Source organism: Ursus maritimus (genome assembly GCF_017311325.1).
Source record: "Ursus maritimus isolate PB19 chromosome X unlocalized genomic scaffold, ASM1731132v1 scaffold_X1, whole genome shotgun sequence".
NCBI lineage: Eukaryota > Metazoa > Chordata > Mammalia > Carnivora > Ursidae > Ursus > Ursus maritimus.
Window position 1 is genome coordinate 4788248 of NW_024423319.1, and position 20925 is coordinate 4809172.

At 38.1% G+C, this 20925-nt stretch overlaps 1 protein-coding gene across 4 annotated transcripts in view; it reads right to left on the bottom strand.

Annotated features, from left to right (window-relative positions):
• ENOX2 (ecto-NOX disulfide-thiol exchanger 2) overlaps positions 1-20925 on the bottom strand; it is a 264867-nt gene that overhangs the window by 182269 nt on the left and 61673 nt on the right. Inside the window, exon 3 of one of the 4 annotated variants that reach the window (XM_040627347.1) lies at positions 8795-8879. The exons of the other annotated variants lie outside the window; for them this stretch is intronic. The gene's annotated coding sequence lies outside the window, so the exon portion shown is untranslated. The remainder of the gene's footprint in view (positions 1-8794; positions 8880-20925) is intronic. 4 annotated transcript variants of the gene reach the window in all.

Consider the following 20925-nt stretch of genomic DNA (forward strand, 5'->3'; position numbering starts at 1 on the left):
TAGTGATAAAATGCTTTGTCCAAAGCAGGAAGTATATTTGATTAGGCCTATTAACAAAAGCATTGACCTACTCATGTTCTAGGAAGCATTTGTTATCTCTTGTCCTCTACTTGTTTTTTTAAGAGTTCAGACAACAAAAAGCTAAGACTTCTTGACATGGCCCTTTCTAATCTTGAGGTATAAGGAGGAATGGGATAGAATATGAGTAGGTGAGTTGTATATGTGAACAGTTCAGAAAATGGTTCTAGTCTACTGAATAAATAGGAGAGCAGGTTCTAATATTTAGCCATAAAGCTGGAATAAACAAACAAAATGTGCATAAAATCACCACTCGTTAGGTATAAAGGAGAGCATATGCAATTTGGAAAGAAATTTCAAAATTCGTAACATCTACAAAGTTTTCAGATATCTGCAACTCATTATAGCAGGAAGGGTAGACCCCAAACCGGCAAATATGATCTGGGTGGGATAGTAAATAGCCTAACAAAACAAACAAACAAAAAGCCTTCTGGGAATAACGTGTATCATAAGGTCCTCTCCTTGATTTGTATTCTACAAGCACTTGATTTCTATCACCTTACTGAGCTGTGGAATGTATAGGTCTTCATTTTGTCTATTGTTACTCACTTCACAGAAGGAGAGACCAAACTACCAATTTCATATCTCTCAGCACACCACAGAGTGCACATTTATGGTAAGCTCCCCTACTGATATAAAGATCAGTAGGTTTTTAGTTGTTTTTAATTCACTATGGCTAGTCAATATGTTTTTCAAAATCCTTTGTCCTGGAAGTAAATTCTGTTATGTCCCTATTAACCAACAAGAAATGGTGATAAAGGTGACACAAGGAGCAAGTGACAATATACTGAGAGTTTTATTAAGTTTATTAACAGAGACATACTGCTTTAGTTACCTAAAGATATCAGAAAATTATAACTGTTTCATCTTTGTTGGTAGCTGCCCAAGCCATTCCATTACAGAGAAGGAGTTGATTTATGTGCAGCTATTGAAAACACAATGAACCAGTCACCACAATTTCAACAAGCGTTGATGCTGGAATACCAACTTCAGATAGTATCTATAACACTGTCATGAAGAAAGTTGACAGTACACTACCTAAAGTAATGATTCTAGTTCCACACTTGCCAGGATGGGCATCACTGCTGTAGAACTGGGTTCTACTGGAGTGGAAGTGAAAATTCACTCTTTCATGGTCCTTTAAATAAGGCCAAGGCATATGTCCAAGAATGCTGTTTTTTATTCTCTCCTTATGGTATAAGCTTTATACCACTTGGACTGGACTAACATGAAGCTTGTTTTGATTCCCACAACCAAGTCATTCCTTATATTTGTCCCCCTCTTCTCATTCTTTATGTATCAAAATTGTAGGTAGAACAGTTTACAAGGAAGATTATAGTTCCCATTAGGAAAGGGGCACATTTTTATTACAAATGAAAATTAAGTCTCCACCTACACAAGAGGTTTACAGAATGTGTGTAGTGTTTGTGTATGTTTGGGGAACCTGCAGAACAGATGTAAACAAGTAGACATAATACAATGTGATGAGTATAAACAAAGAGCTCAAAAATGGAGTAAATAATTCTTCCATGACTTCTTCAGTAAGTCATATTTGAGCTGGTTCTTAAAGAATAAGTAAAGCAGATGGGAGGAAGGAACAAGAGAGGAGTGTATTTCAGGCAAAAGGGATCACCGGAGCAGAGGCACAGAATGCAGAGTACAAAAGTAAATTCAAGGAAGAGTTAGTGGTCTTGTGGGGCTAGAGAATAATGTAAAAGGGTACTGAGGAGCAGAATAGACATGCCTATCCTTTTATTTTTCTATGAGACTTGGATGCTATCTGACTTCTTACATAGTTTCATTAACATCACCGAGAAGCCTTTTCTGATTTTATTTATTTATTTATTTGAGAGAGAGAGAGAACACGCATGTGTGAGCGAGCAGGGGGAGGAGCAGAGGGGGACTGAGAGGGGGGAAAGAATCTCAAGCAGACTCCCCACAGAGTGTGGCGCCTTGACATGGGGCTTGATCTCACAACCCTGAAATCATGACCTGAGCCAAAATCAAGAGTCAGACGATTAACCGACTGAGCCATCTAGGTGCCCCATCACCAAGAAGTCTTATACAAGAATACCAACCACATTAAGATTCTCTAATGAAACCAGGCTACTGACATATAAAGGGGCAGAAAAAAAATGTGAAATGGGCAGATAATCAGGAAAAAGAAATTGGACAATGGAAAGTAGAGGGATGATTTAAAGATGCACCTGAGACAGTGTTGGGGTATGGCAGCAGACCTTAGGGATAAGATGGTTGTTTCTGAGCCAGAATTTGGGCCCACAGTATCCACAGCACAGTCAGATAAAAAAAAATCTAGTAATGGCTTTGACTATAAATCAAGGGATAATTTTCACATGGAAGTATTGTGCAAAAGGCATTCATTTGCCAATAGAGATCAGCAGCCATAAGGCAGATACTGCTGATGGATGCATTTTACAAAGATCCACATATTTGATCAGATTACCTCCATATAGTAGACCTTCTGGTTGTTTTTTTTTAATCAAAGTAAAGGCATTTTTCTGACTTTCAGAACACAGGACACCAACCCAGGCTTTCCCTCTTTCCTTTCTGATCTTCTACAACTTGTTGTTCTTCATTCTTCTTGCTTCTCTTAGCTTAGGTCTTCTAAGAGCATTCATGGGAATTATTTTAGCACTATCAATGGCCCCAAGGTTCAAAAGGGAGTACAGATTTCTAGGAGGCCTCCAAGAAATACTAGTGCAATTCTTGAAAATCTGCATGTCTGAAATTGGGAAAAATCTTTTTTTAAAAAAAGGATTTTATTTTTCATTTATTTGAGAGATAAAGAGAGTGTGCACAAGAGAGAGCACAAGCAGAAGGAGAGGCAGAGGGAGCTGGACAAGCAGACTAGAAGCTGAGCAGGGAGGCTGACACTGTCTGATCTCAGCACCCTGGGATCATGACTGGAGTCAAAGGCAGACACTCAACTCACTGAGCCACTGAGGTGCTCCTAAAATTGGGAAAATTCTTAATAAATGTTTGAAATCATTAGAATACATCCAAACCATTCTTTATTTCCATATACCATAGATCTTTCAGAGCTGGAATAGGACTTAGAGACCACATAATTTCCTCACTTTACATATGAAAAAAATTAGAAGAGAGGTGAAATGACTTGTCCAAGGAATACAGTTATTGATAAATCAAGGAGCTAAAACTTAGATTTCCTATGAAATTACTTTTTTCTTTTAAGGCTGAAAGGACATGTACTGAATGATTTAGTTTCTTTTTTTATTATGGCAAGAAAACATGTAACAAGATCCACCCTCTCAACACATTTTTCAATGTACAATGCAGCATTGTTACTTACTGTACAATACGCACATTCTTGTACAGCAAATCTCTAGAGCTTTTTCATTTTGTATAACTTTTTTTAAAGATTTATTTATTTATTTTAGAGAGAGAGCGAGCATGCAAGAGTGAGGGGAGGGGCAGAGAAAGAGAATCTCAAGCAGACTCTCTGCTGAGCACAGAGCCCTATGTGGGGTTCTATCTCATGACCCTGAGATCATGACCTGAGCTAAAACCAGGAATCAGAAGCTCAACCAACTGAGCCACCCAGGTGCCCCTCATCTTGCATAACTTTATGTACTTTCTTTAATGGTCTGTTGAAGTTACATTTTTAGTGACCACAACTCTTGTGCATTTCTAGATAACTTCCCAAGTTTATGTTATATGAAGCCACTGCAATATAATCTGGTGTCTTACTTCAAGTTGCTTCATTTTAATTTAATTAGGACTCTAGAATGATTACTTTCTTCCACACAGTTTTGTATTTAAAGAATAGGGACCTTGATAAATTGTATTCAATTAAAATAACAAACGTCTGTTCAACAGAAGCAGCATAAACAAAGTTAAAAGACAAGCCATAGGCTGGGAGATGATATTTACAAAGCATAGGAATTAGTATGCAGAATAGATAATCTCCTTCAAATCAGTAATAAAAAGACTAACAACCAAATAGAATAATGGGCAGATGATATGAATAGGCAATTCATAGAAGAGGAAACCTATATGGCCACTAAACACATGGAAAGATATTAAACCTCACTAGTAAACAAGAAAATGCACATTAAAACACAGTGAGACATCATTTCATTCACACAAAATAGGCAAAATGTTTTAAGTGACAATACTGAGTGCTCAAGGATGTGAAGAAACAGGAACATTCCTCTACCACTTATAGGAAGTATAAAGTAGTTGTTATGGACTTAATGTTTGGTGTCCCCCCAAAATTTATATATTGAAATCCTCCCCACAGTGTGTTAGTATTAGGAGGTGAGGCTTCTGGGGGGTGATTAGGTCATGAGGGTAGAGCCCTCATGAATGGGATCAGTGTCCTCGTAAAAGAGGCCCCTCTGAGCTCTCTAGTCCTTTTTTTTTTTTTTTTTTTTTTTTTACCATATGTGGATATATAAGTCAGCAGTCTGAAATTGGAAGAGAGCCCTCACCAGAACCAGACCATGCTGGCACCCTGATCTCCAGAACTGTGAGACATAAATTTCTGTTGTTTATAAGCTCCCCAGTCTATGGTACTTGTTATAACAACCCAAGCTATAAGACAGTGGCATGACAACTTTGAAGAATAACTTGGGTGTGTCTTACAAAGTTGACAGATATATATGCTCTGCAACCCAGTAACATCACTTCAAGGTGAAAATCTCACGCATACACAGGAGATATGTACAAAGATGTATACTGGATTACTTTTTGTAATAGTGAAAAATGAGAAAAAGCCTACAAAATTTATCAACAGGGACATGGATAAATGCATTGGGAAACAGTCATTCATAGAATGAAATACTCTACAGCTGTTAAAATGAATAGACATGTATGTACATCAAGATAAATAAATCTCAGAAATATTGAGTGAAAAATGAAAGTTGCTTAATGATATGTATGGTATGATACAAATTTTGTAAATATTAAAACTGCCAAATACTGTTTCTAGGCGTATACATTTGTACAAATACATGGATGGGAAAGACTCACACCAACTTCAGGATGGTAGTTCTGCTGGGGAGGAAGGGAGGAAAATGCGATCAGGAGGGGCACAAAGTAAAAGTCAACTGCTTAACCATATTTGTATCCTTAAAGGACTGGAAACAAATATGGAAAATATTAATGTCTGGTAAATCTCACTTTGATCAAAAACTAAAGTTAGCCATATGGTAGAAATTATGTCAACTCTGAGCCCTGTTTTGTCACCCATCAGCTTTTGCATTCCAAATTGAAAGAGAGTTGGGCTTAGGTGCCCTTTTTATTTTAAATAAAGTCCCATAAAGAGATAAGCATATGTAATTACATATCATAAACTTTCACTATGTATACTGTCAAGCGCATACTAGGATCACATTTTAAGTCATTCATTTGTTGTTCCTCAAAAAGTGATAGCATCTGCAGATATTAGCTCCGTATTCAAGCCAATGAGACGACTCACTGTGCCCTATTGTTATTTACCCACAATGTTGTTCACTTTCAGGTGACTTTGGTGTGCTTGCATTAGGCCCAGACATTAATTGGGAGGGTAAACTGTTTTTAGCTTGAGGAAATGTGAGGCAGCAGCCTGATGCTTTGCAAATAATATAGAAAAAATCTTAAAAGTCAACAAGCAATAGTTCAAACATACACAGTTGAAAACTCTTTAGTAGCCAGAGCTCGGTGAGGAAGAAAATCCTAGAAAGTTTAGGAGGGGAATGACTTCAACTAATTTTAGAAAGTGATTTACATGGTCTTAGAAATGGTTTATAAATAAATGGTCACTATCTAAATCACATAGACGAGTGATTTCTGAACTTATGCTAGTATCAGAAAATTATACATGCTTGCTAGGGCTTATATAGATAAAACAGATTTGTGTTGTGGACACAATTCCCTACTAATAAACTAATTAACCCAGCCAAAATGCAGAAACTCATTAAAAGCATTTAAATTCATGTTAAATGCAAATGTGCAATTATCTGCAATTGTGATAACCAAAATAAACAACACAGAACCATAAGAAGACCCTAATAAAACATTTGAAATTGAGAACTTGACTTTTAGGAGTTAGAAAAGTAATCAAAGAGCAAAATCAGTTCATGCTAAGGCAGGATTTCATTTATATGGTATATCCAGGAACAGTGCCAATAACCCACAAGGTTTGAAAAGCCATGAAATTCCTCCAAATAAAGGTAGAGGTACTTATAAATGGGCTGACTTCTCAATGTGGATACACACTCCAAAATGCTGTAGAGCTGTGCAGTGATACTGTCCCCTCTGGAATACTCTTCCCTCCTTAGCTTTATGAGGCCACAATGACTCATTGTTCAGGCCTTAGCTATAACTTCATGGGAAGTCTTTCCACCTTCTCTACCCTCCACATCTCAGGTTCTGTACTCCTGCTTGGTATTCTATCACACTCTGACAATCACCCATGACAGTATTTAAACTTTATTTTAACTTTCTGTTGTCTCCTTTACTAGACCATAACTCACGAGCCCAGAATCAGTTCTGTCTTGATTCTTAAAATTTTCGTCCAGCAAAGCACAGTACCTGGCACATAGTAGGAACTTGACAAATATTTGCTGAATATATCAATGAGTAGATGGATGGGTGCATAGATAGCCAGATATAAGTATATTAATGTGTTGATCAAATTCTACACAGTGCAAGGTAACCATTTTTTAAAAGTATATTAGATAACATGAGGGTCTGTGTCTGTGTGTTTCTTCAAATGTGATGGTGATGGATTATACTATGCATGTGTTTATGGAAAGGGAGGGACTTTCTAAGAACACAAATATGAGTATGCCTAAATAATTCCTGAGGAGTCATAATTTTTCAGATTTATGTATATATGCTCAAATTGCTTCCATCCATGTTTCATTTATTCTTACAACCTCCACCAAAATAGATAAGGACAGATATTATCAGTCATTTTTCTGAAGGGGAAAAGAATTGAGAAGTGAAGTGAACTTGCCCAATTGCAAATGGTATCACAATAGCCAAGCTGATGCTCCAGCCACTAGAACAGTGTATTCCCATAAGATCAGAAGTACTATCACAATCTTTTTAGAGCTGGAGCAAGAGATATAACCAAATATCTAAGACAGAAAGAAAGCCATTAATTCATAGTGACTAATCTGCTTTGTAGGCTCTCATAAAGGAAATTTAGCTTCTGAGTTTAAGTTACGCATTTAACTAGCATATACAAAGGGATATTGGGACTGGGATGGAAGTTTACTTTTTAAGTTGATAAAGTCTTGCATTAACATTGGTCATTCAGTTCAGTAGAAGAAATCAGCAGGCTGATAAGATGAAATGCATTTAATAAGAATGACCAAGATTTCAGCTAGAAGAATTAAATATGATATTTTTCTGAACTATAATTGATAAGAAAAAAAGTTGAGTCTGATTCATCTTTGTAATTAATACCATGTGGAAAATAACATTGAGATTAAAACATTGATATTAATTGAGCTCCTTTTTGAGCCTTATAAATGATCTAATTTGAATACTGGTATACAAGCACATTGGAATGAGCCGCTCTCCTCCATATTTCTTTGCCTTAAAAAAAAATAATACAACTCAGTAGGCTGTTTTCAAATATAGGAAGCAAAGTAGGTGCTGCTTCCAAAGCAGTTTTCTGAGGGTCAGATATGAATGTGATTTTATTACATTTTCAACCTCACATGATGCCTTTCTATCAAGGAGCTCAAGGACTTCACAGGAACAGCCACTTCCCTGGAGCTTGATCAGCAGGGATCCGTGGAAGGTGCCATTGTCCAGAAGTGAAAGGCAATGGTGACCTTCTCAGACAGAGTGGAGAAGATCAGGCATACTATTTTCTCGGGCTCTAGTAACCTGTTCTCACTGTCAGACAATATTCAAACTCTAAAGGCAGATTTCAATGTTAAAAAGAAATCTATGTGTTTACAATATTTATTGTAACAAATAACAACGTGCACCCCTTTATTCTAGCCCTTCTAGCTTTACCCCATCTCTAATGTACTGGCTGATACTGTTTTTTCTTTCAGGTCTTTCTCTCTGATGGGCTACTTGTTGCTCCTCTGTGCTTCAGGAAAATAACAAATAACAGGGACAAAAGTTGCCTATGCCTCAAGAACTGACATAACAATGTAAATATTAGGGCAGGGTACCATAATCATAATTGCTTTGATTAAATGTCTACCGTATGCCAAGCCCTGTACTATCACGTACTTCACATCCACTATCTCATTTTGTTTTCTCCCACAAACTATCAGATAAATATTACTATTGTCCTCATTTTGTAGGAGAGGAATTTGAATATCAGCTCATGAATTTATTTACCCAAGATCTCACAGCTAAGTAAATGGCAAGCTCAGGATTTAAACCAAGGCTCATCCGGTCCCAGAATCATTTTTCTATGGCACACTGCCAACCTGAAACAAAATGATGTACTCTAAATATGGTGTCAGGTGGTATGCATGACTGCAAACAGAAGAAATTCCAAGCTTTCAGATATTTTATGGCCGAAGGGATGATGTAGAACTAGCACTTGGTGGGGATAATGGCTAACAGTTGTTGAGGGCATAGTACAGGCGCTGTTGTAATAGTGTCACACGCATTGACTCATTTAATCCTTACAGCAACCCTACTAAGTAAAATATGTGGTATTGTAATGCCCACTGCAAAGATGAAAAAATTGGCACTGAAAGGTAAAATGACTTACTCAAGGTCACACAGCTGGGAAGTGGTGGAGCTAGAATCCAAATCCAAGCGGTCTGGCTCCAGAGTATACACGCTTAATCACAACACTATATTAATGAGAAATTGGTTGAGGTTAGGAATTGTCCCAAGGAAAAAAAGTAATCACAGTTTTAGAGCCAGAAAGAACCTTAAAGATTATTTGGTCCAACCTTCTTATCTTACCAATGAGAAAAGGGAGGCAGAGCAGAGCATGTTTAACAGACTTGCCTAAGGTCACATGGTTTGCAAGTAGCTTGAGACTGCATTACAGCCCAGGTCCTCCCTCAACCCTAGTCACGCATTTGTTCTATTTTACCACATTATGCTCTCCCAGATACACTCATATGGCAAAACAGGAGTCAAATTCAGTTAAACTGCCTTTTGTGGGCCTGCACCTGAGCTACTGAACATGACTGCAGAAAATTCACATAACTGAATTGATGGGCTTTACTTTCATTTAAAGTATTCATTCATGATCACAAGCCTCGACTGAGCACTCATCTCTGCCCTGCAATGCTACTTCTGCATTAAACTTGCTTTCCCATTCTTCAAAGTGACCATGATATATCTTCATCTCTCTCCTCAATCCTTCCACATCTTTCCCACTTCTCTCCTGCTTCCTGCTTTTAACTGACAATCTCACCTCATAATTTTTGGAGACAACAAAAGCCATCAGAAAGAGCTCTCTCACCTTCCCACCACCGAATCTACACACTGACTTTTATCTTTATCTATTCTTTCTCTTCTGTCTTATTGAAATGGAAGGAGTGTCCCCCAATGCCATCATTGCTTGCCTGTTCAAAGACCTTGCTCCTGCTGGTACTCCTTTTCTTCTGCATCATCACTTTTCCCCTTTCTATTGAATGTCAGCCTTGACTTCTACTCTTTCAACAATCCCGATTCCCCAACCATCAGTAAATCTGCCTTTTGATTCTAACTTCAGAATCCATGTTGAATTTCTCCATTTCTCTTTATCTTTGCTAACATCATTTTTTAAAAAAAAGATTTATTTACTTATTTATTTGAGAGAGAGTGAGCAAGCAGGGGGGAGAGAAAGAGGTAGAGGGAGAGAGAGAATCTTGAGCAGACTCCCCACAGAGCATGGAGCCCAAGTTAGGGCTCGATCTCACGACCCTGAAATCATGACCTGAGCTGAAATCAAGAGTCAGATGCTCAACAAACTGAGCCACCCAGGCGCCCCATTGCTAACATCATTTTTATCCACGTCAGCATTTTCTCTTACCTAGACTCCTGCAATAAATAAAGAGCATAATTAGCTGTTGTGCTTCCATTCTTGTCTACCTTTCATTCACTCTCCACAGAGAGACAAAGTAGTCTTTACAAAAAATATAAAACAATTCATATGATTCCTGTGCTTAAAACCTTTCTATGGATCCCCACTGCTTTTAGAATAAAATCCAAACTTCTTAAGGCCTATAAACCTTGTATGATGTGGCACCTCTCGCAACCTTATTTCATGATATGTTCCTTTTCACTCAACTATGCTGGGTTTCCCTCTGTTCCTGCAACGCACCCAGCCTTTCTTGCCTTAACCTGTGCTTGCTGTTTCTCAGGCTATTTGTGTGACAGACGTCTTCTCTTCATCACACCTCAGCTTGAAATGCATCTTTTCAAGGAAACCTTCCTTCCATGATATTTAAGTAGGTCCTGCCATTTTTTCTCTCATCCATAGCTGTTTGTCCTCACACTTACCACCATCAGTAAGAATTTTGTATATGTACTCATTTATTTCTGTTCACTTACCTGCCTCGAAGTTCAATGGGGGCAGGGACCTGTGTGTGTGTGTGTGTGTGTGTGTGTGTGTGTGTGTGTGTGTGTTTGTGTATATATACATATATGTATATATATATATTTCACTGTTGTATTTACAATATGTAACAGAGTATCTGGCACCAAGCAGGTGCTCAGTACACTTTTGCTGAATTATGAAATGAATTAATTAATCCCTGGATCCCACTGAAAAATATCTGAAACAATGATCAAATGGGGAGAGACAGAGTCCTTAGAATAAACCAAAAAAAAAGAAGAAGTCAAGAAGGCAAGAGTTCTTCTTTAGGTCCTCTACAATCACTAACTGACATGTTACTAGCAAATAAAGACACCCTCAATGGGGGAAAATAATTCTGACTTCTCTAGGAAAAGAATCTGGCTGGTTTCATGATCCCAAACATTTTGCCAAACTGTAATCAGCAGATTCTAATCTCCTTCATGATGATCTCTTTCTGAATGAAAGAAAAAAAATAATCTGCAAAGTTAACTCAGATGAGGGACAGGACCTTGAGGATGATAACCTTTTAAGGTTCTCTTTGTCAAATATGCTTCTTCTCACTATACATGCTTGCACAGAAAGCGGGAGTTACATTTTACTTGGTTATTTTTACCTCGAGTCATTTGTTCCTCTGCTAAGTAGTTTATCGATTCTTCAACATCAATTTAGAGCTGGAATTTACAGCACTCCCATCAGAAAACTTATAGTGCTCAAAATAAACGTCTTGCCCGAACAATACCATGTCAGTTGTTGAAGATGTAACTCAGGAAAACAAATGTACCTAAAGGTAGAAACTAAATGTAGATATTCCCTTATACATACACTGTTGGGATGTGACCTTTCTAAGAACAAAAAATAAGAGAAAAAAATCTATAATATACAGAAAATTCAGTAGTATTAAGGAGTATAATAAGGAAAATGATAGAATTCACTCTAGCATACTACCTCCCACTAATGTTCTATAACAGTTATTTTAGACAGGAAGCACAAGGTTGCCAAATGTTCTTGTTCTACATTTCCTGTACTAGTTTCACATCCTACACAACTAGCCTAGTATTAAAAATACTGTCCATGATATTTTGCTTCCTGGCTTTTAGAGTGGGAGCTTCCAAAACCTGCCTATAAACCTTTTGGGATTCTAATTCCAACTTTCATCCTGTAGAAAGCATATCTGCCTACACGCACCACCCCCTTCTAGCAAAACACTGGTTATGCTCAAATGCTTTGGGATTAGGAGTGAGGGAGTCTTGAATTACGTATCTAAGTATAACCTATTAACTGATGGGCCAGAGAAACACAAGAAAGACACAAATATTTTACAGTTTCACCCCAAGTGTAAATATTCAAGTATAATGACACATATGGAGAGTACAAAATTTCCTTTTCACCCTAGAAGGAAAGGAGGTATTAAACTTTCTTGAGTCTTAGCACTGTACATTGAAAAGAACTGCGTTATATGTTGATTTGGAGTTGCAACTCATCTGAGACACTTAAGGGATTCCCTGAAGTGCATCAGAATTCGGCCACATATGAAATTATAATTACTTTCCATTCCTTTTCTCCAATTTCCTCTTGTTTGTCCTGATATAGCCCTATATTCTTTAAGGGACTATGGAAAAGGGCCTGGCATACTGGGTGGTCTTTCAAAACTGCATAACCAGGCAGGGTCATTCATCCAACAAATATTTATTGAGTGCCTGCTAGATGCTAGGTACTGTTGTAGAAGCTGGCATAACAAGACCACAGAGGGGGTGCACAGGCTCAAATCAGCTTAAGAGAGTAACAGGAGAGAAAGCTTTCTGATTTCTAAGGCTGTTCCTTTTTTGTTTTTAATCAGGCAATGGAACAGCAACCATAGGCTGTCCCTAGCAGGTAAGATGTCAAATGGGGAGCCTCCTCGTCAGGACAACCTGACTTTGGCTTCCCTCCTTTCTAACCTCAGCACAGCACAGCTCAGGACCCAGGGAAAGGAGATTTGAAAAATGAAGGCAGTTTTGTTCTGAGAAACTAAGGCAAATGGAACCCTCCCTAAAGGCAGCCCTCCAAACCATCCCTGCCTGGAACCTGGGTCTCCACTGCCATTTGCTTTACATCTTGGGTTTAAGGTCCTTCTTCACCTTTTTCTCCCCATTACTCCAATGCAGCACAAGCAGGCAGTTCACAAATATAATGATCTTTACTCTGGTAGAAGGAAAGCTTAAATTTCTATACAGATCATTCATTCATTCATTCATTCATTCATTCAACAAATATTTAGTGAGGACCTACTGTGAGCCAAGGATGGCTCTTGGTGCTGGGGATACAGCAGTAAGCAAACAGATGATCAGTCCTACTCTGATGGAGTTTACAATTTAAATGGAGGTTGTTAAGGTAATTTGTAGTCATTTTTGCAATAACTACTGCTTTAAGTGATTACACAGTCTCTTCTTGTTCCTCCTTTCTCTAGCTTCTACTCTAGAGTCCAACCTTTGCACTTATGTGCTCTTGCTGCTTCTGATGTTTCTGTAATCCGCTTCTACTCCTAGGTCCAGTCTAAATGATTGCTCTCTTTCAGCTGCCTCCACTGTCCTCTCAGGTCCTCAGGCACACTCCTGGTAGTTGGGACTGTCTCTAATGAACAGAGCTCTCCTTGCAATGGGACCCCATCTTTCTTAGATCCTGGTGACATCAATTTGACCAAAATCATGAGGGCATTCACTGGGCTCTGTCTTCTCATCTTGAGAATCTCTAATTAGCCTTTTCTTAGCCTCTTAGTTGAGCCTCCAGATCCATGTAAATCCTTGTTTTCCTTTATTCCTCTGTAATCTTTTCTTTTTACTTTGTACCTCTATGCTTTCCTGACAAATATTTCTCAACCAAGTTGAGAAGGGAAGATAGTTGGGAATATGAAACAGCACAGCCCAATTTAAATAAATCTATTTGTTAAAAAAATCTGGATTGTCAAAGATAATTTGAAAAAGAAAGCTTCTGAGGCCAAGTACCATGTCTTCATAAGACTCTGATCTCATATATACACAGTTGCTTCCTGTGGAATTTCTGCAAGCTGTTCTTTAAAATAATTGTGCTGTGTGTTTCTGGGTTCTTATGGGGGTTTAGCATTTTGAAACCACAGGAGCAAACAGAAAAATCTCAAAATGTGATTACTCAGTAGTCAAATAAAATGTTTTAAGAAATTTTTCCATTTTTTCCTACCCTCCAATTTTTCCCATCCCATCTGAAATAGAAAACAAGTTGAAAATATTTCAGTCCAAAGGGTAATTTTATGAAAAAGATAAGCACCTAGGAACAGAGGCTTATAACAAAAGTGTCTCCTCCACCACAGAGCAACACTAATGTAATTCAATAAAGTTTATAAGACCATTCCTGCCAATCAAAATCTAGAAAAGACAATTTCCTGTTTGTGGAAATAGATGTGATACTGAACAGAACCAAATTAGGTTGCAATTAACTTAGCAAAAACCTGATATACTAGACTCAGGTTAGCTAAAACAACTTTGCTGCATTTTAACACATTTGCATACTAGTTTAATAAAATTAAGATTTCCAAGAGAATTCTCATCCTAGGGAGTAGGGAGGGAGAACTGAATGAGTTATGTAGAAAAAAGCTATACAGTAAAAATAGCAACCATTCACTGAGAGTTTACTATGTGTAGGGCACTATGTGAAATTCTTTACATACATTTTCTCATTTGATTCTCACCATAATTTTAACAGGTGGTGTTGTCATTTCAGTTTTACAGATGAGGCAACTAAAGCTCAGAGATTAAGTTAGATGTGTAAATTCACACAAGTAATAAGGGGTAAAATTTAGACCCAGATCTACTCTTAGCTGTTAGGCTATGTTGTCACTCATGGAATATATAACAGACATATCTATATAATATGTATTTATATATAATATATATGTATGTTTATAACAGATAAATCCTAAGTGAATTAGCTAGGCATGAAGCATCATGACCTAGCAGAAAAAGCACTCAATCAGGAGTCCTAAGACCTGGGTTCTACTCTAGGCTCTGACACGAATTAGTTGTATGGCTTCAGATGAGTCATTCAACATCTCTGGTCCTCAGTTTCCCCATCTATAAAACAAGGATATCAAGCTAGAAGTTCTATAGCATCCCATTTAGCCCTGACATTCTATTACTCTACTGACATAAGTTATGTCATATGTATTACCATGAATGTTTCGCCTTTGGGGATAATGTACACTGAAAGCAACTTAAGGAATAGATTCTGCTAAAAAGTGTACCCCTGACATAAGCAGATCTGCTAGAAAGAGGGAGAGGATTTCAAAAGGAGCACCTTTTTTGTGATCATAAATGGTGCTGTCAGCATAGTCTTTGAACTCTCCTTCACCATCAGCCAAAGAGAGGCTTCAGTTAATCTTCACTAAAGATGACAGTCTGCAAGTATTTTGGACCTCTAGGTCGAGGCTAAGTTGGCAAGAACTAAATGGAGAGAAAACCATTTTACAGGGTCACTGCTAAGCCCAGAATCATGGAATTTCTGAAGAAAGTGTTTATGGGTGACTAAATCAAATGCCTCAGGTCGATAAAAATGGTTTTAATAATATAAGCCTCATACATTGTTTCTGAAATATCATTGGTGCTTTTAGTAAAGTTAAATTGAGAGAAATGCTAGCTGTGAAACATAAGTAGACCACAGTTAGTGAATTCCCTTCTCTAGGGGATTGAGTATCTGGGAATTTTATAAAAACTTCACATAACTTTGGCAAGACACATTGGATCACAATCAGTGTAGGCGGACCCTGATTTTTGATCCTTTGTACAATACACAAGGCCAAATTGATTAGTGAGTCTCCAGAAAGAATGGACACATTTAAAGACTCAGTTGGCTTTCCACAGGGATTCCAGCCAGTTTGAGGAACAACTGATTAAAAAGTCTTAAGTTTTTATGTTTGTATTTCTCCAGACCAGCTCTGGACTAGCTTCTCTCTGCCCCTTTGTCTTCCCAGGTGACAACCCACTGTCATCCCTGCCATAGGAAGTGGTGATAAGCCATACTCCTAGCTGCCTTCCCAATTCTCTCAAGAGCCATTGAGCAAAACAGGTTAATAATAGTGTCTTCTCACTTCTACCACTGACAGTAATGGAATTCCTAAAGAGCTCATTTTTCTCATGAAATACTTAATTTTAGAAAGGTAGCCAAAGAAAGGTAAAGGAAGTCTGAGGGAGAGGGACAAAGGGTTAGCTAGTTAGCTGTTATTTTCCTCATGGCATGGTACATTTGTATTTTTAAATTAAATGAAACGCTTTGTGCTCTAGGTGAGAATGCTATATGAATCACAGGCGGCTTTTGTAATTGGCCAATATTAGAAATACAAAAGTGTCTGAATGAATAGATAAATGATATTATCATAAGATTGGAAAGGGAAGAACCATATGGCAAGTTAATGCAAGGAATTATTAAGATAAAGTGAAAGAGTTGGAATTTGAAAGTGGCTACTAAATTCATTTGGATTATAAACTGTTGCAATTAGAAAAGAGAACCCTGGAGGCTAATCAAATTTCATTAATGGACTTTTTTTTTACCTTGTCCAGTGATTTCTAAATTTGTTCTTGCAACAAACCCTTGAAATGTCTTCTCTCCATTTGATGGACCAGGGCATTAACTTATACTTTACCTGTGCCGAGAGCTCATCTACATAGTAAAAGAAGTAAAGTCTGTCTAACTGCAAGCTCTGAGTGCCCAACTAAGTCCACAAAGGGCCTAGAAAGGGCATGGCTGCTCACTAAACAGTAGATGTACCAACTTTAATTCATATAATTTTAGAGTTGAAATGGGTCTTTGAGTTTATCTTACTCTTAACATGTATTATTACTCTTAACTCTGTATTAGGAGGTATAGCCATAGGGTTGTGTGAGGATGAAAGGAGGTATGTGCAAAGTGCCTGGCACACAGTAGGTACTTAAAAATACGTCAGTTTCCTTCCTATTCTCCATGCCCAAGTCTTTTCCAGGCACAAAGTCCCAGTTTCTAACTTTCCTTAATATGGCAGGTTTTCCAGCCCTGACCATCTTTGTTTTATTCTAGTTTGTCAAGTGTTTTTCTTAAGATGTAGTACCTGGGATAGAAAGCATTATTCCAGAGGTGTGACCCAGGTTTGCCATGCAGAGTAGAGTGGGACTTCAATCTTAAGGTTCTTTAATCTTGGGAAGATACAGCTCAGCTAAAGGTATCTGTGGGCAAGCAGGGGTTAGATGTGTTCTCTTATCACCATGATTCTTTTTGCTCATTGATTTCCTTTTTCCTGGCCCACAGGCTAATGAGTGATCGATTCCATCAAAACTTCAAGTTACTTATTGAATCAGAGCAGTTGTACTGGCCAGATCCCATAGCTCTTTCCAGGGACTCAGCTTCTTAGCAGGTTGTAATGCATAATAATGCAGTGAATCTAATTCATGCCACATATACTGACAGGCATTACTGCCAAAGTGTCTCTTCCAATCCATTTTGTGTGGTTGCTTTCCTAAGTAACTTATTGAATTAAAAATATAATAATTTTAATCTTGTTGGTTAGTACCGATTAAGCACCTCCAGGCATGTTAGAAAGGCAGAGTGTATGCTTTGAAAGTATAAGGCTGGAGTTCAGTTTCCACCTTTCCAATTTTCTGGAGGCAGTGCAGAATTCTGAGATCACTAAGCCAGAGTCACAAAACTGGAGATAGTGCCCTATATATGCCACTAACTTAATATATGATCCTGGGTAAGTCATTTAACCTATTTGGATCATAGTTTCCTCCTCTGTAAAAGGAGAGGATTGGATTAAACAAATTGTAGTGTCTCTTCTGGGTCTAAAAATATATAGTTCTATTCTGTGCCTTATGGATAATTTAAAAATTATATTTTCCTGCACAATATGTACCTTTTTAATCAGTTATTGCTGAGGAACAGCCCAGACAAAATGGGATTTTTAAACAACTTCTGTAATTTAAATAGAAAACTGAAGTAGTTGAACATTTCTTCTCCCAACCTCCTGTTTATGTAATTTGAAAGCAGTTAATGAAATTGTGTTTTACAAAGATTATTGTTATATAGCCAAGTTGAAGGGGAGAGCTCAATGTCTGCAACCGAGGTTCAACAGAGAGAGCTGCATTAAGCAAGACTGTGTATAATGTATTAACCATAGGGAATGGCTTGGAACCGGACCTTGAGTAGACATTACATTCCTCATAGCTCAACTTAGTAATATGCTGTGAGAATGTCTGAGAATATACATCACCCATTACCTTGTGTCAGTGACCATACCATAAGCATGTTTAAAATTTTTGTTATTAATTTAAATTCTAAAGTAGTAGTCAAAACTACTGAAGAGCAATGCCTTTTTACTCTTAGTGCATATAAAGTAATTGGTTTGTGAGAGATTTCCAATGCGCAGGCTCATCTTTTAGATAGGCTATCCTCTTTTTTTAACAATCCTCCAAGAAGATAGTCTATGAAGGCTGTTACTCCACTCATATTAAATCTATAGATAGATTATCCATACAAGTCTTAAGAAGCAACATTGCTGGTTATACTTATTAATAAAAAAGTCTGATAAAACATTGATAAAATTTGTGTTTTTTGGCTTCTAACTCAAGAAACACCATAATGAGTCATGGGCTATGAATTCTGGTATTTGAACTCTGACAATGGTATCACAGGACTGTTTTAGAGGAGAACATGATCCTTTCCCTCTATGATCATGCTCTTGAATGTTAAGAATGTTCAGTAAAACACACACACACACACACACACACACACACACACTGGTAGGGTAGGAATTCCTATAGCATTTTATAGAGTATATTCTATTTGCTATCACCTATTTCTCCATCAGACTAAAAAGGCAGCACATATGAAGACAAAAAAAAAACATGAAAAAACCTCTGTTTTTCAGCATTTTGGCATTCTTCTTGAATTAATGCAGTGGCTGAAAGATAAATTCAAAATAGTGGTGGGGGGGAACCTTGGCTCACCACAGCATCATTTATGTTGATATTTCTTTGTTTTATACTGATATTTCTAAAGGTCAAAAGAATTTAGGTCTAGGCTTACTTCCCATCGTTAATTCACTTCAATGTGACAATTCCTTCCATTATGATGTGGTCTCCCAATTATCTTCTCTGTGGCTAGAAGGGAAGAAACAGCAGAATTTCCAAAGGCCTATATCATTACCCTGCTTTCCCCAGGTGGGATTCTTGCCGTTATCCCTGAACTATGATGGAGAGGCCACTACACAGCAGATGGTAAGAAAAGAGGACCAAAGTTTAAATTAACAACCATTACCACCAACATTAAGCCTCCCTTTGAAACAACAGGAACTGTGAAATCTGATTCTACATTTCTGTTGAAGGTCAACAAAGCAGGGCCTTCCTGGGGGAGACAGGGTTTACTGCCTTTCTTAGTATAAATACACCAAGCAAGAATACATCAAGTGGAAGATAATAGTGCATCCCTAATTCAGTAATTGTCATAGGACTCTTTCCTTCTCCTCAATTAAACAGTTAACAGGGAGCTGGGATTCACACAAAGAAATTCGCTCCTCCTCCCTCTTTCCCCAGTTTGATTTATGCATAGCCCCTGGAGACACAAATTAACGTCTTCATAGACCAAGAGCCCCAGCTGTTTTGGAAAACCTATGACAAAGCTTAACTAAGGTTCACGCACGCAAACACAAAGTCCCCATAATTACTAAGCTGGGTATTACAAAGCTGACTCCTCAATCAAGGGTCTAAAGCCAGCCTTATTGCTTCTCACATTCCCAGCCAGGCTGGCCTGAATACACCTATAGTGCCAATTTAGTAGTGCCTGAGGCATTGTGGATTCTGGATAGATGGACACCGTAAGCAAAACTGAAGAAGAGATATAGAACTGTAGGGATTTAAAACCACAATTCATCATTTATTAATATTCGATGGAAGCACTAGAAATCTGTGAAACTCCATTTCTTACAGACCTAATTTCTTTGGTTTATTTGTTTTCTTTTTTGATGGTAAGAACTCAGAAAATGACATGACAAATTTAAAGAAAATTCTAAAAGACACTCAGTATCCTCAATTCTGTCTTAACAAAAGACAAGCTTCCCCTCAACACCCCGCCCCTTGGAAACATGTGGTCAGCACTCGCTGTTCCTACTTCCTCTCCTCTTATCCACTCCTGAATCACTGCATTCTGTCCACAGCATTTTGCTGAAATAACCCTTGCAAATGTCACTGACAGTCTTTATTGCTAAAGCCAGTGACCACTTTTCAGTCCTTATCTTACTCTTTCTTGCTATAGCACTTAACTCTGCTGACCCTTCCTGCTTTCTTGAAACTCTTCCCTTGCCTTCTGTGACACCCCCTAACTCTCTGGTTTCTCTTTCTGTCTCCTTCATGGATTTCTCCCTCTCTACTCATTTCTTTGATGCCAGTGTTTCACTTTATGCTTCTTTTCTTCTTATTCCACAACCACAGGTTCTTAACCTAGACATCATAAGAGTTCATGGATGTGCTTCAAGAGGTCTATGAAGCTCCTAAAATTGCATGCAAAATTGTATATTTAAATTTTATGGGGAGAGGGTCTATAGTTCTCAGATACCTAAAGGAGTCTAAGCCCAAATAAAGTCTAAAGGCAAATGATCCTCAGACTGGCTCTGGGGATCCCATGACTTCAAATCCTATCTCTATATAGGCTGATAACTTTGACATCTATATCTCTAGTCTAGACTGTTTTTGGTATGGGCATTCCCTGGGTACTTCAAATTTAACCCATTATTTTTACTCAATAATCCTGCTTTTTCTCCCATGTTCTCCATGTCAGTAAACAGCACACAACCCACCTCAGCTGTTTAGTACAGAAGCCTGGAAGTTATGCATAGTCTTCCCTCTCCATTGTTCTCCACATCTACTAACCAAGTCCTTGGACTCCAACTCCTATCTCAAATGTGAACTCTTCCTTTCATCCCAACTATCATTATCTCAGTTCAGGTGGATTACTGCAACAGCCTCTTTACATATCTTTCTGACTCTAGTCAACTCTCTTGCTGCAGACAGAGTGATCCTTCCTTTTTAAGAGAGAGGGAGGGAGAGAGAGAGCAAGCAGGGGAGGGGAGGGGCAGAAAGAGAGGGAGAGGGAGAATCTTAGGCAGGCTCTGTGCCCAGTGAGGAGCCTAACACAGGGCTTGATCCCACGACCCTGAGATCATGACCTGAGCCAAAATCAAGAGTCGGATGTTCAACCGACTGAGCCACCCAGGCACCCCTAGAGTGATCCTTCTAAAAGACAAACATGATCATGTCACTTCCTGGCTTAAAAACTCTTCAGTGATTACTTTACTA